Genomic DNA, 12,792 nt, shown 5'->3' with positions numbered 1-12,792 from the left:
CCAGGATCTGGAATAGTTCTGGGGAACCAAGTTACAAGAATCCAAAGACAGTGCCTCTAAGGTATTAACATTCAACTAACCACTCCAAGTGCCTTTATTCCTTGTGTGACTGTTCAGAATCAGATTCCTGGGAGGTTGGGCTACCTGTTTATTCCTGAGGGGTTGAGCATGGAATGACCCACCTTGAAGAGACAGCAAGGTCCCACACTTTATTTCTCTCCTTTTCTGGTAGCATCTTTCCTCTAATGCATCTTCTCTATTTTGAAAAGGTTTTCTGCTTAAGCCAGTTTGCTTGTCCAACTGCATCATATCTCCCAATTTTTACAGCTTTATTGAGATACATTTCACATTGCATGAAACTCATACATTTAAAGTGGTTCAGTGGTTTTTAGTATATTCAGAGTGTGCCACAATCTAAACTACGAACATTTTCCACATCCCAAAGAGAAAATTCTTACTCATTAGCTGTCACCCCCATTTTGCTCTCCTCCATGGCCTATCCTAACCCCAGCCCAGCCCCAAGCAATCACTAATCTATCTGTTCCTATGGATTAGTCTCTTGTGGATGTTTCCTATCAGTGGAATCCTATAAATATTTGATCTTTTGTGACTGGCTTTATTCACTGAGCACGTGTTTTCAGGGTTCATCTCTGTTGTAGCATGCATCAGTACCTCATTCCTTCTTATGACTAACATTCCATTGTATGGAAATACCATACTGTTTATCCATCTGTCAATTGATGGACATTTGGATGTTTGTTTTTTTTTGTTTTTTTACTATTATGAATGCTGCTCCTGTGAACATATTGTATGTTCCATTCTCTTGGGCATATACTTGGGAGTGGAATTGCTAAGTCATTGGTAACTCTGGGTTTAGCATTTTGAAGAAATCACCAAATTGTTTTTCACAGTGGCTGTACCATGTTATATTTCCACCAGAAATATATGAGGGTGCTAATTTTCTTACATCCTCATCAATATTTGCTATTATCTGACTTTGTGATTTTAGCCATCCTAATGAGTGTAAAGTGATACTTGATTGTGGTTTTGATTTACATTCTCTGGTGAGTAATGATACTGAGCATCTTTTCATGTGCTTAAAGGACATTTGTATATCTTTTTTGGAGAAATGTCTATTCAAATTCTTTGCCTATTTAAAGAATTTTTTAATGTTTATTTTTGAGAGAGAGAGAGAATGAGAATGAACAGGGAAGGGGCAGAGAGAGAGGGAGACACAGAATCTAAAGCAGGCTCCAGGTTCTGAGCTGTCAGCGCAGAGCACAACGCAGGGCTCAAACTCACAAACTGTGAGATCATGACCTGAGCTGAAGTTGGACACTCAGCTGACTGAGCCACTCAGGCAACCCTTTGCCTATTTTTAAATTGTTATTTTTCTTTATTGTTGAAATGGTAAGAATTCTTTATACATTCTACATACACTCTCTTGTAAAATGTATAACTTGCAGATACTTTCTGCCATTCTGAGTATTTCATCATTTTCTTGATGGTATCCTGTGAGGCATAAAGGTTTTGAATTTTTAAGAAGTCCAGCTTACCAGTTCTTTTGTCACTTGTGGTTTTAGTCCCATATCTAAGAAACCATTGCCTAAACCAAGGTCATAAATATTTTCTTGTATGTTTTCTTTTAGGAGTTTTATAGTTTTAGCTGTTACATTTAGGCCTTTGATCCATTTTGTGTTAAGTTGTAAAGCGTGGGGTGGAGGTCCAGATTCATTCTTTTGTATGTGCATGTCCAGTTGTCCATCACCATTTGTTGAAAAGACTATTTCAATTGTCTTGTCCTCCATGTTGAAATGCAATCAGCCATAAATGTGAGGATTTGTATTTGGACTCTCAGTTCTCTTCCATTGATATATACGTATATCCTTATGCCGGTACCACACTGTCTGGATTACTTTAGCTTTGTAATAAATTTTGAAGTGTAAGTCTTCCAACTTTTTCCCTATAGTTGTTTTTGTTTGTTTGTTTCTTTTTCCCCCTCCTATCCTGGATTGCTTCCATTTCCATATGAATTTTAGGACCAATTTAACAGTTTTTGCAAAAAAATCAAACTACTTGAGATTTTGATACAGATTGTGTTGAATCATTAGATCAATATGGAGATTATTTCCTTCTTAACAATAGGTAAGTCTTAAGATCAATGAACAAGCAGTGTCTTCTCATTTATTTGGATCTTTAATAGCTTTCAATGGTGTTTTATAGTTTTTGGTGTAAAAGTGTTATACTTGTTAAAGTTTTTCCGAGAGATTCTTTTAGCTGTATAATAGTGTACATGGGATTTTCTTAATTTTGTCAGATTGTTCATTGTTAGTATATAAAAACAGAATTGATTCTTGTATATTGATCTTGTATCTTGCCACATTGCTGAACTTGTTCTGCCTTTCATTTTAGCTATATCTTTACAGTAACCATTTAATGTAATCCAATAGCATTCATTTATGTGTTTATAAAAATCAACAAAAATTGAACAACTATGACATTTATTAGGGTTTAATACACTTTAAGCCTTGTCTTGCATGATCTGATCTTTCTTGCATGCAGACTTGGCCTTTTGTATGCAACCCACTTTATCTCCTATCCTGTCATTTGCTTCATCCCTTGATCTCTATTCTGACTTTTTAGTTTATGCTTCAATACATTTACTCTGCATTCTAGCATCTCTTTTCCGTTGCGGGTGCTTTTCCCCTTTCTGTAAGAAATCCCCTTTGTATCCTTTCAACTCACAGGTCTTTTGGACTGTTTGTCACTGCCCTATAGTCAAATACAAGCAATCCTTCTCTAATCCTATTGTCTTTTGTACTTAGCTCCACTATAGAAATTATGCTGTTATACTGGAAATACTTGCGTGTACACTCTTGGATGTACCTTTATAAGGCATCTTTATAGCAGTTTGTTCTTCCCATTTACTGCTTGCGTCTAATTGTTTTTAAGAGTGCTTATCAGTCAGGGTTCTCCAGAGAAACAGAGAATCCATAGTGGTATAGATTTCAGCAGGTTTTTTTTTTAAATTTTTTTAATGTTTTTATTTCTTTCTAGGAGAGAGAGAGAGAGACAGCGTGAGCAGGGGAGGGTCAGAGAGAGAGGGAGTCACAGACTGAAACAGGCTCCAGGCTCTGAGCTGGCAGTCAGCACAGAGCCCGACGTGGGGCCCGAACCCACGAACCGCGAGATCACGACCTAAGTGAAAGTCGGACGCTTAACCGACTAAGCCACCCAGGCGCCCCAGATTTCAGCAGTTCTAAATCTATAGGGCAGGAGAGCAGGCTAGAAACTCAGGCAGGAATTGATGCTGCAGCCTTGAGGCAGAATTCCTTCTTCTCCCTGGGAAACCTCAGATTTTGCCCTTTTGGTTTTTCACATAAGGAGGCCCACACAGAATAGAGGCTAATCTCCCTTACTTCATGTCGTCTGTTTGTAGATGTTACACACCCACAGAATATCTTCACAGCAACACCTAGATTAACATTTGATTAATTTACCAGGTACTATATCCTATCCAGGTTGTCACAAAACTAACCATCAGACTATAAATTTCTGTAGGAAGGGGTTTCAATCCCTGTTTGTCTTTTATTTACTCCAGGAAGTCAGATGCAGTGTTGCATAATTAAGAGATATTTTATGAATGCTTGATTGGGTGATTGAATGACTTGAACAAGGTTAAGTTCAAAATCTAACTTGAAGACCTGGAAGTTATCATTTTGGCAAGATTACTGCTACTTAGTCGGTGTTTTATATAATCAGATATTAAACTGATACGAGCAGATACTACACTTGATCTCAGCCAAAAGGCCAAGAGGCGATATTCAAATATTATTAGCAGGAAATTGTTTTGCTCAATCTCTGGTAGCCTAATCATTTTAACTAAATAGGTCTATGCCTTCCGTTCTGAGTTTATTCCTACCTCATAGTCACTGGTATGTAACCTACTGTTTTATTTTCTTTAGTTGACTATCCTTCTAACTGTACTTGATTATTGATCATTCCAGACTAACAACGGGTAGCCTAGTTCCTTCCCTACCCTCGTTGGCCTCATTTTGAACTTGTAAGCATTGAGATGTCACTGTCCACAGTCTCTCTCCAGATACAGTAATGCTTGGTATTTTGAAACACATTGAAGTCATGGAACATTGTTGAGGAAAAAAAATAGATGGAGCCTCACAGTAATGTCTTAGCAATGAGACATGGTAGCACATCTGAATTAAGAGGTTAAAAACATAATGACAGCACTTACGCAGTGGTGAGGTTATAGATGTCATGGTTATAGACGTCATAACGTCATAATATTTTCTCTTGTGCTTTTGTATTCTCTCTGCAGGTGATGGTATATGTTTTTTGTTTTTTTTTTTTGCCTTTAAGGGACAATGCTTGTACTTATTTCCTGTAGGTCAGCTCTTGGGCAGGTGAAAATGGTGGAAAGGTCAGCCTAGCCTGGTCTCAGAGGGCCACATCCGGGGTTAAAGAGATTTTCCATTTGTTCTGATAACTATAGGGTGAAGATGTGGACATGTTTGGAGAACAGAGGAAAATGGAATAGGTCCCAGAAACAATACACTAAACAATAAGTTTGAAGTGTTAAGGGGGAAAGCAAATGAAGCTTAATATTACCCAGGATACTGAAAGCCTCCTGAAAGCATTTGCAAAGTGCCTTTGCCATCCTTAAGATGGCCCAAGGAATTCCCTGGTCTCTAGAGTTCTCCATCTTTCTGCTGATTTGCCAGTGACATCTAAAGTAGTAAAAGTTCAGTAGTAAAGCTGTATCTCTGGAATTTGTGCTGATATTGGGGAGCCTCTGTGCCCACCCTTGTAGTGGTGGTGTTTTGTCTAGACAGCTGGGCCCCAAACTGCTCTCCCTGAAAAGGCTTCACTTGATTTGGCCACTGCCAGCTCTACAGCTGCTAAATTAAGACAAACTCTTACATTCCTGCCCCCAGATTCCTCTGTCCCTTTGCTAAGCTCCTGTGTGAAGCAGCACCGCGTTCGTTCCTTATTCCGTAGTCCCCAGTTGTTGTCAAACTCTCAGTGAACTCCAGACAACCATCTCAGACTTAAAACTATTTAAGCATCCCCTTGATTACTTTACATTTCTAAGAGGCGCTAAATGTTTTAAATAAAGCCTGCCTAAACAGTCGTGTCTCATTCCGGTTTCCTCTCTCAGAGGAAGTGTCTTTCAATAACCCCAAACTACTGGCTTCTAATTTTAGGGCTAACTAAGGTAGGATCAGGATGGAAAATAAGCTCCTCTATTGATTTGCCTTAGTCATTTTGCTCCGAAGCCTATAATTAGCTCTATTTTCTCCACCTGTAATACATGTTTAGGTTTACAGTGATGTTGAAGAAATAGCGGATGATGTACAGGGTTAGAATTTGGGGATGTTACTTTTGGATACTTATATGAATGACATTATGGGGTTGGGGGGGAAATGGGATATTACATTTCCATCTCTTTCCTTTTATTTTTAGTGATATCAATAACTCAGTGACACTGATCAGTCACTTTTATGAGTGCTTTACTTGTATTAATTTAATCCTCACAGTAAGTACAGTGACCATGGTGGGGGGAGGGGGCAGGAGGAGCTTGTTATCATCCCTGTTTTGTAGTTGAGGACACTGGAAGGCTAAGTAAATTGTCCAAGGTCACAGAGCAGGTAAAAGTCAGCACTAGACAGAGCCCACATTCTCTTCTGCTTTGTCCATCTGCAAGGAAAGATGGCAAAAAATGTAAACCAAAAACTGGTTGAGGAATATAAACCCTGTCCCTTCACATCTGAAAACATAGGTCTAGCACGATGGTAATTTTTCTCCATCATTTTAAAGCTATGACAAAGGTTCACTCTTTGCAACACTAACTCTAAAGAAAGAGGAAGACACATAAATATAAGGTGGTATTTAATGAGTCGCACCCAGAGGGCTTAAATAGACTTGTGACAGTCATTGGATTGTTTTTGTAATCATATTTGAAACACTGGGTAAGGGCATCAACAGTTTTCTTTTTTCAGTCTATACGGAATTTCACCAAATGGGTGCCCATTCAGCTTATAATGCTCATATTCAGCTTATAACTCCCTCCTTTACTGACCTTTCCTTTCCCTCATTATTCACCTTGATAGAAATTCTTGCTTTTCCTGCCTCTATATGTTACTCCTTCTGCCTGGAATTTTCTTCTTTCCACCCCTCACTGCTTTTTTCTGGAGAATCCTCCATTTTTTTTTTAAAGACACAGTTCAAAGGTCACATCTTCCATAAAGATTTTCCTTAGATTAAGTCTGTGCCTCTCCTTGAAAACTGATCATTTCCTTCTATGTGACAGCAGCTTATATACTTTTAGCATCATAATCCTTTATTACAGTGCTTGTCCATGGACTGAGATAGGTTACTGTTCTTCCATGAAATAAATACAGAAATTTAAGATAAGCATTTCAAATTCTTATTTCATTTTTTAAAGTATCTTTTTTTCAAACATATCAGTCTGTGAAGGATTCAAATTTTAAGAACTTGGGCCTTCCCCATGATGATTTCAGAGGTACTAGTTGTCATTGTTTCTTACCTGCCGTCTTAGACTGGGAGCCTCTGGAGAACAAGGTTCATCTTTGTATGAAGAGTGGTTTTGTGTCAACAGTAATGAATTTCACATCCACAGCAGTGGAACTGCAACTTTCATAAAATGGTGTTTCATATCAGATATTTTCCCCTTTTTAAAAAAATGCTTATTTTTTAGAGAGAGAGAGAGAGTGCAGTCAAGGGAAGTGCAGAGAGTGGGGGGACGTAAGATCTGAAGCAGACTCTGTGCTGACAACAGAGAGCCCAGTGCAGGGCTCAAACTCATGAACTATGAGATCATGACTTTAGCTGAGTTGGATGTTTACCTGCCTGAGCCACCCAGGAGCCCCAGGACTTGTTCCTTTTTAAAGACTGAATTATACTCTGTTTTGTGCCTCAGTTATTATACAGTGAAACCTTGGTTTGTGAGCATGATCCATTCTGGAAATATGCTTGTAATCCAAAGCACTTGTATATCAAAGCAAATTTCAAGAACCATAGGCTCAGTTGTGATCATGTGAGGTTTGGTGTCACATACTACTCAAATTGCAAGACCTCACTCCTTTATCAAGTTAAAATTTCTTAGAGATGTTTGCTCGTCTTGCAGAACACTCACAGAACAAGTTACTCGCAATCCAAGGTTTTGTACTTTTGCAGTTCTGTCTTTCTCACTAAATTCTTTTTTTTTTTTTTAGTTTTATTTTATTTATTTTTGAGAGAGAGAGCATGAGCGGGGAGGGACAGAGAGAGAGAGAAAGAGAATCATAAGCAGGCTCCTCTCTGTCAGAGCAGAGCCCAACTTTGCACTCAAGTCTTGTGAACCATGAGATCAGGACCTGAGCAGAAATCAGGAGTCAGACGCTTAACTGTCTAAGCTGTCCAGGTTCTCTTTCACTAAAGTCTTGAGGGTGATTAACTTTTGCATCCCAAATGCCAACCATAGTGCTTGGTACAAAATGAATGTTTGGTAATTGTTGCTGATTGAGTGAACAAGTGAATGAATTCCAGCTATTTATTTCTTGTGTTTAGCAACCTCACTTGATTCATTAATAGTCACAGGCTCCATAGATCCCTTGTGATTTAACTCTGTATGTTAAAGAAATGTTTAAAATAGGTTCAGAAGAATCAATTTCTAATGTTTAACTATTTATAAAATTTACATTTTATTTTAAAAATGTTTTTAATGTTTATTTTAGAAAGAGAGTGCAAGTGCATGTGAGCATGAGCACTAGCAGGGGAGGGGCAGAGAGAGAGGGAGACACAGAATCTGAAGCAGGCCCCAGGCTCTGAGCTGACAACAAGAAGCCTTATGCGGGGCTCGAACTCCCAAATTGTGAGATCATAACCTGAGCCAAAGTCATACGATTAACCAACTGAGCCACCCATGTGCCCCTAAAATCTGCATTTTAGTAATATTAACTATACAGATCACTAGCTGAAATTTAGGTAGCACTTTCTTTTTTCATGTGAACAAAATATTTACATTCTTTAATTTATTACCTGTACTAATAAAAGGGCTTTGTATCATGTTGCCGCTGTTGACATGATTGATAAGTAACCCTGCTGCACAGCCATTCCCTCCTTTCAAGATTTGCTCTTTGCCTGTGAGTTGCTCCTCTTTTCAAAAATATGGTAGCTCAAAAATCAGANCCCCCCCCCACCCCTGATCTGTTTTATAATTTACATTTGAATTCTAGATTTCAGTAAAAGCAGATGATCTTGCTTGGACAGTGCTAAATATTTTTTCTGATAATGCATTTTAGCTTTCCCCATTTAATGAGCAGTTTTGTTATGGTTTACTCAGAATTTTGAGTAAATTTTTTTTATATATTTGTAAGAAATTAGCCATAAGGAAATAATTTAGGTGTTTGAAATGTGAATAATGCATTTAGAGCCAAAAAAGTATATTTACATTAACTTAAGTCAAAAGAGGAAATAGAAAAGATACATACATTTAGAAAATAATCTTGAAATATTCCAAGCTAAGCTTGTTAAATAAGTAACATAATACAACAGGTCGAGTGTTCTCATTGTTGATGCTTAGTTTCTTCTAGAGCAAATTAGTATTTTTGGAAAAGAGGAGGTAGGTATGGTGGACTGTCATATGAATTATTTTATTTCAGGGAATCAGGAAACCTAAAAGTCTAATGATATTCCTAATGGACTGCCAAATATTATACTCCAAATACGAGCATTTCCAGAGGAACCAAAAGAAGGGGGCTATTCTGTTTGGAATATTACGGATAAAAAAATTACGAGCAGATTGCATTCATAGAGAAATAAACTATGGGTGAGTGCAAAACAGCTAATAAAGAGGAGATGAAAGGGAATAAAAGCAGCGATCCACATTTTGAAGATTTTTCACCAGGGACACTGAGTGATCATAGCAACTGTCTCCAAGGAGACCTGTGGAAATGTGAAAAACGCTGAGGTCATACAGGCGCCTGGAGAAATTCCGTATTGATTAACAACTTCTAGATGTATCTTTCCCTCTTTACCTTCAATGCCTCTAGCCTTTTAAACAGCATTTATTAGAAGGATAAAGGAAAACCAAGTGTGATTTACCCCTATGAGAAAAAGTAACTCTCAGAACAGAAACTCTGCTCAAAACATTGTGAGCAGCCTTTCACTGCACTTCAAAAGCTATTCAGGAACTTGGATATTAATGAAGTGAGAAGTCCCAAGGATTTAAACGGAAGCCTTGGTCATAGGTGGTAGTGATGGTTATTGTTTCATTGTAATGGATACAAGTTTACATTCCAGGGCTGGAAGCAAAGCTCCCAGAAAGGGTTCTCTTGTAAGTTCTTCCTTACTAACCAGGCAGCTCCCGCTGGTTCAGGGACCCCCTCCCTTTCTAATCCTTGCAGGATCCCGCTGGTTCTGCGAGGGCATTGTTTCAGTGGGTGGTGAGAAGGTGGGTGGTGAGAAATGCTGTGTTGTTCACTGGGAGCCATGGTTTCCTTAGGTCATTCAGTGAGTAAACATTATTGCTGGGCTGCAGCAGCCCAGTCAGCTTTTCATCAGACACTGGGAAAGCAAACGTCACCCGTGGTCTCTAGATGCTAAAAGTTCAAAGAGGAGGTGGACAAAATAAAAACGAAACCAGTAATTGCATGGGATAGGAAACCCTCACAGAGTGTTGTAAACAGAGAGAGACTAGAGGGAGATGACCGGGAGACATCTGAGACAGGAAGAAGTTCCAAGAGGAAGTTTTGGCTATGTTGAAAGCCCAGAAGGGGGTAGGGTGCCCTCGATGTTAAGTGATGGGATATAAGATAGGTCTGAGAATTGCGTGCAGGCCAGTAAACTTGATGAGAAGTAGTCCAGGTGTGGGATGTGACGAAATTTAAGTACTCCTTTGTGTTCCTCCGCTTCACTTATTGCTTCTGGAGAAATGGCATTTTGGATTGGAAAAGGGGGTGTCCTAGTTGATCAAATTCAGGGGGTCTGGCCACTGGGAGCCTTTGACTCTCTTACTGGTGGGGACCTTTGGGGATTTCTTCTCTGGTCTTAACCTTGTTGTGCATCATCAGTTTGCATATAGATGTCATGTGTTGACTTTTGTAAGTCTCAATTACAGGATTTGGTCAGACTGCAAGCCTTATGTCTACCCCATGGAGTAGTTATGCTGATTAAATGAGCAAATACATGTAAAACTGAAAGTAGATGCTGCCTAATATAGAGTAAGAACTGTATAAAGGGCCTTTGTTATGAGTCAGTATTATTATTCATCTGGGATTCTTCCAGGTCATTGGAGCACCTGGAGTGTCCTCTAGATCCCTAGACTATACGCAGCTGGAGCAGATCTCTTGGGCCGAGAGCACTCTGGGAGGGTGTGGCCCTCTGCAAGGAGGGATGCCCTGGGTCTCCAGCTACATAGTCCAGATGGAAAACAGGTTAATTCAGTGAAAGGTTCATCTTTGAATGTGCTGGGAGCACCGTGAGCCAGCAGCGCTGCAGAGTTTGATCCTTTTGAGTTAGAGATGTTACTATAGCAATTTTTAGAAGGGACCACATGGGTTTCACAGCAATAAAAGCCTGGGATTTTTACTATAAGATAAAGCATTTAGAATATGAAAGACAAATTTTGCTTTTTGTGTTTTTGTTTTGTTTTAAAAGGACATGTCCTAGCTGGTAGTGCAGTGCAAATCTACTCTCAGGATTTGCTAATAACTATCTGAATATCCTCTCTATAGCAAGTCCTGCTCAGGCCCAGAGTTCAAAACAGTACAGTAAGCCTACTTTCTGGAGTTCTTGAACATGCTGAGTTCCCAAGCTAGTTGTGAAGAATCAGCGAGATGATGTGTCTAAGTTGTTTAGCTTAGAGGAAGCCCTCAATAGATGGCAGGGGCTATTTTTACTCTTCTCATCTGGCCAGTCTCCTAAGTTGGTGGCTAGAGCCAATACAACATTAAATTGTGCTGTCCTCACTGGAAGTTTGGCGGTTACAAGATTTTCCTAGCACATCTTTAGTTTGACCAAACTACAGAAATAACTATAAGATTCTAAACTGGTCCATGTTTTAAAATTGGGTGTGGAGGAAATGGGTCATAGAAAAACTGCCTAAAGAATTCCAATTGCTTACAGCCACTGAGATGGACATCTTTTATGGCGGGAAATGATGTGTTGTTGTATAATAATTTCGTGCCAGGCAAAGAGCTAAATTCCTCCTGCCTGCCTGCCTTCCTTCCTTCCTTCCTTCCTGTGTGCCTTCCTTCCTGCCTTCCTTCCTTCCATGTTTCAAATTTTTACTTAAATTCTAGTTAGTTCACATACAGTACAATATTAGTTTCAGGGGTAGAATTTAGTGTTTCATCAGTTATAGTAATACAACACCCAGTGCTCATCACAACACATGCCCTCCTTAATACCCATCACTCATTTAGCCCATCCCCACCCACCTCCCTCCATTAGCCCTAGCTCTCTATAATTAAGTTCTTTCTTTAGTAATGATAACCATTCTATTACCCTGTTTTATAGGTAAGGATACTAAGACATAATGAAGTTAAGTAAGTCACTTGTGGTCATGAGTGATATGTTCCATGTGGTCGTCATTGGCATTTCCCTAATAATGATGGAGTCTCTGAGAAGGTGATTTTGAGGAGAAACTTAAATAAAATGAAGGAGCAAGCCATGCCAGCCTGTGGTAGTAGAACTATTTGAAGGCAACATTTCAGAAGTAGAGATTATCCTAGGAGCAGCAGCAAGGACAGTTGTGAAGAGAGAGAAGTGAGCCAAGGGGGAGGAGGTGGAGACAGAAGGCAGGTAGTAGGTCTCCTAGGGTCTAGGAGGTCATGGTCAACACTGTGTTTTAGGCTTTATTCTAAGAATTTGGGGAGGAAATGGGAGGGTTGTTTTAGACTTTCTTATCAATCACAACTTCACATTCAGTATTTACCATATATGAAATCAAGAATCAATTATTTCTCACCTAAGAAATTTTATTTCTAACCTAATCTAGACTAAGAAATTTGTGGACACAAATTTTAACTCACCTGAGAACATTCTGTTCATCATTCCAGAGCAAATGCCCAAATACAAAGGAGGATGGTAGGAGACCATAAACATTTCAATAGTATTCACAGGTTACAAAGTTTTTACGTTGGTGGTGTCCTGGTACGAATGAAGTCTGTATGCAGCATGTAACTTCAGTAGTAAAGTCTTTTAAATACTCTTCCATTATCTATGCAGTGAAAAAGTATTAATTCCTTATCAAAATAGAGTAGACCTCCATGATTCTACCTCCAGTCTACTTTTCCAGCATCATCTCTCAACACTTCTCAAGTTATTCTTCACATTCCAGCAACACCAAGCTGTTTGCAGTCGCCCAGGTTAGATCAAGTGGGCCTCCTCTGTGCTCCTGAGATACTCTGGGCATGTATTGCATGGTGTGCATCTGTTATCTCTCTCCAAATGGACTGTGAGCTCTTCGAGGGAAGACATGATGTCATTTTTTATACTCAGCCCCAGTAATACAGAGCCTACTATAGAGTAGGAACTCTGTGAATGCTTGATGAGTGAATGAACGAACTTACAGTCAGCCCTAGGAGTAGGTCCGTTTGATTACTAAAAGGGGGCATACAGCTTAAGACTTGTCACTGGATCAATACCTCACTGAAGACTTAATAATCAGGAACCTCCTGTATATTCTGTCTGTATCTACTCTTCTCATTGGTGTCGTTGAAGTTAACCTTTTCTCTGGGCTTAGAACTGCAGTGAGTTCCTTTTAGAAAG

General features: G+C 39.2%; 1 protein-coding gene, 1 long non-coding RNA gene and 1 pseudogene across 2 annotated transcripts in view; 1 reads left to right on the top strand and 2 right to left on the bottom strand.

Moving 5' to 3' along the window:
* Positions 1–12,792, top strand: part of SRGAP1 (SLIT-ROBO Rho GTPase activating protein 1) — a 281,502-nt gene that overhangs the window by 62,231 nt on the left and 206,479 nt on the right. The window lies entirely within an intron of this gene.
* LOC144240884 (U2 spliceosomal RNA) lies at positions 3,653–3,822 on the bottom strand (annotated as a pseudogene).
* On the bottom strand, positions 5,538–8,189 carry LOC144240787 (uncharacterized). Its single transcript, XR_013337852.1, has 3 exons — positions 8,059–8,189; positions 6,566–6,672; positions 5,538–5,715 (listed from the first exon to the last, which is right to left on the bottom strand). It is a non-coding gene; the product is annotated as an uncharacterized LOC144240787 (long non-coding RNA).

The sequence above is a fragment of the Crocuta crocuta genome, unplaced genomic scaffold (genome assembly GCF_008692635.1).
Source record: "Crocuta crocuta isolate KB4526 unplaced genomic scaffold, BGI_CrCroc_1.0 scaffold97, whole genome shotgun sequence".
NCBI lineage: Eukaryota > Metazoa > Chordata > Mammalia > Carnivora > Hyaenidae > Crocuta > Crocuta crocuta.
The sequence above is the reverse complement of the archived record's forward strand: the minus strand, read 5'-3'. Positions and strand labels throughout refer to the sequence as shown.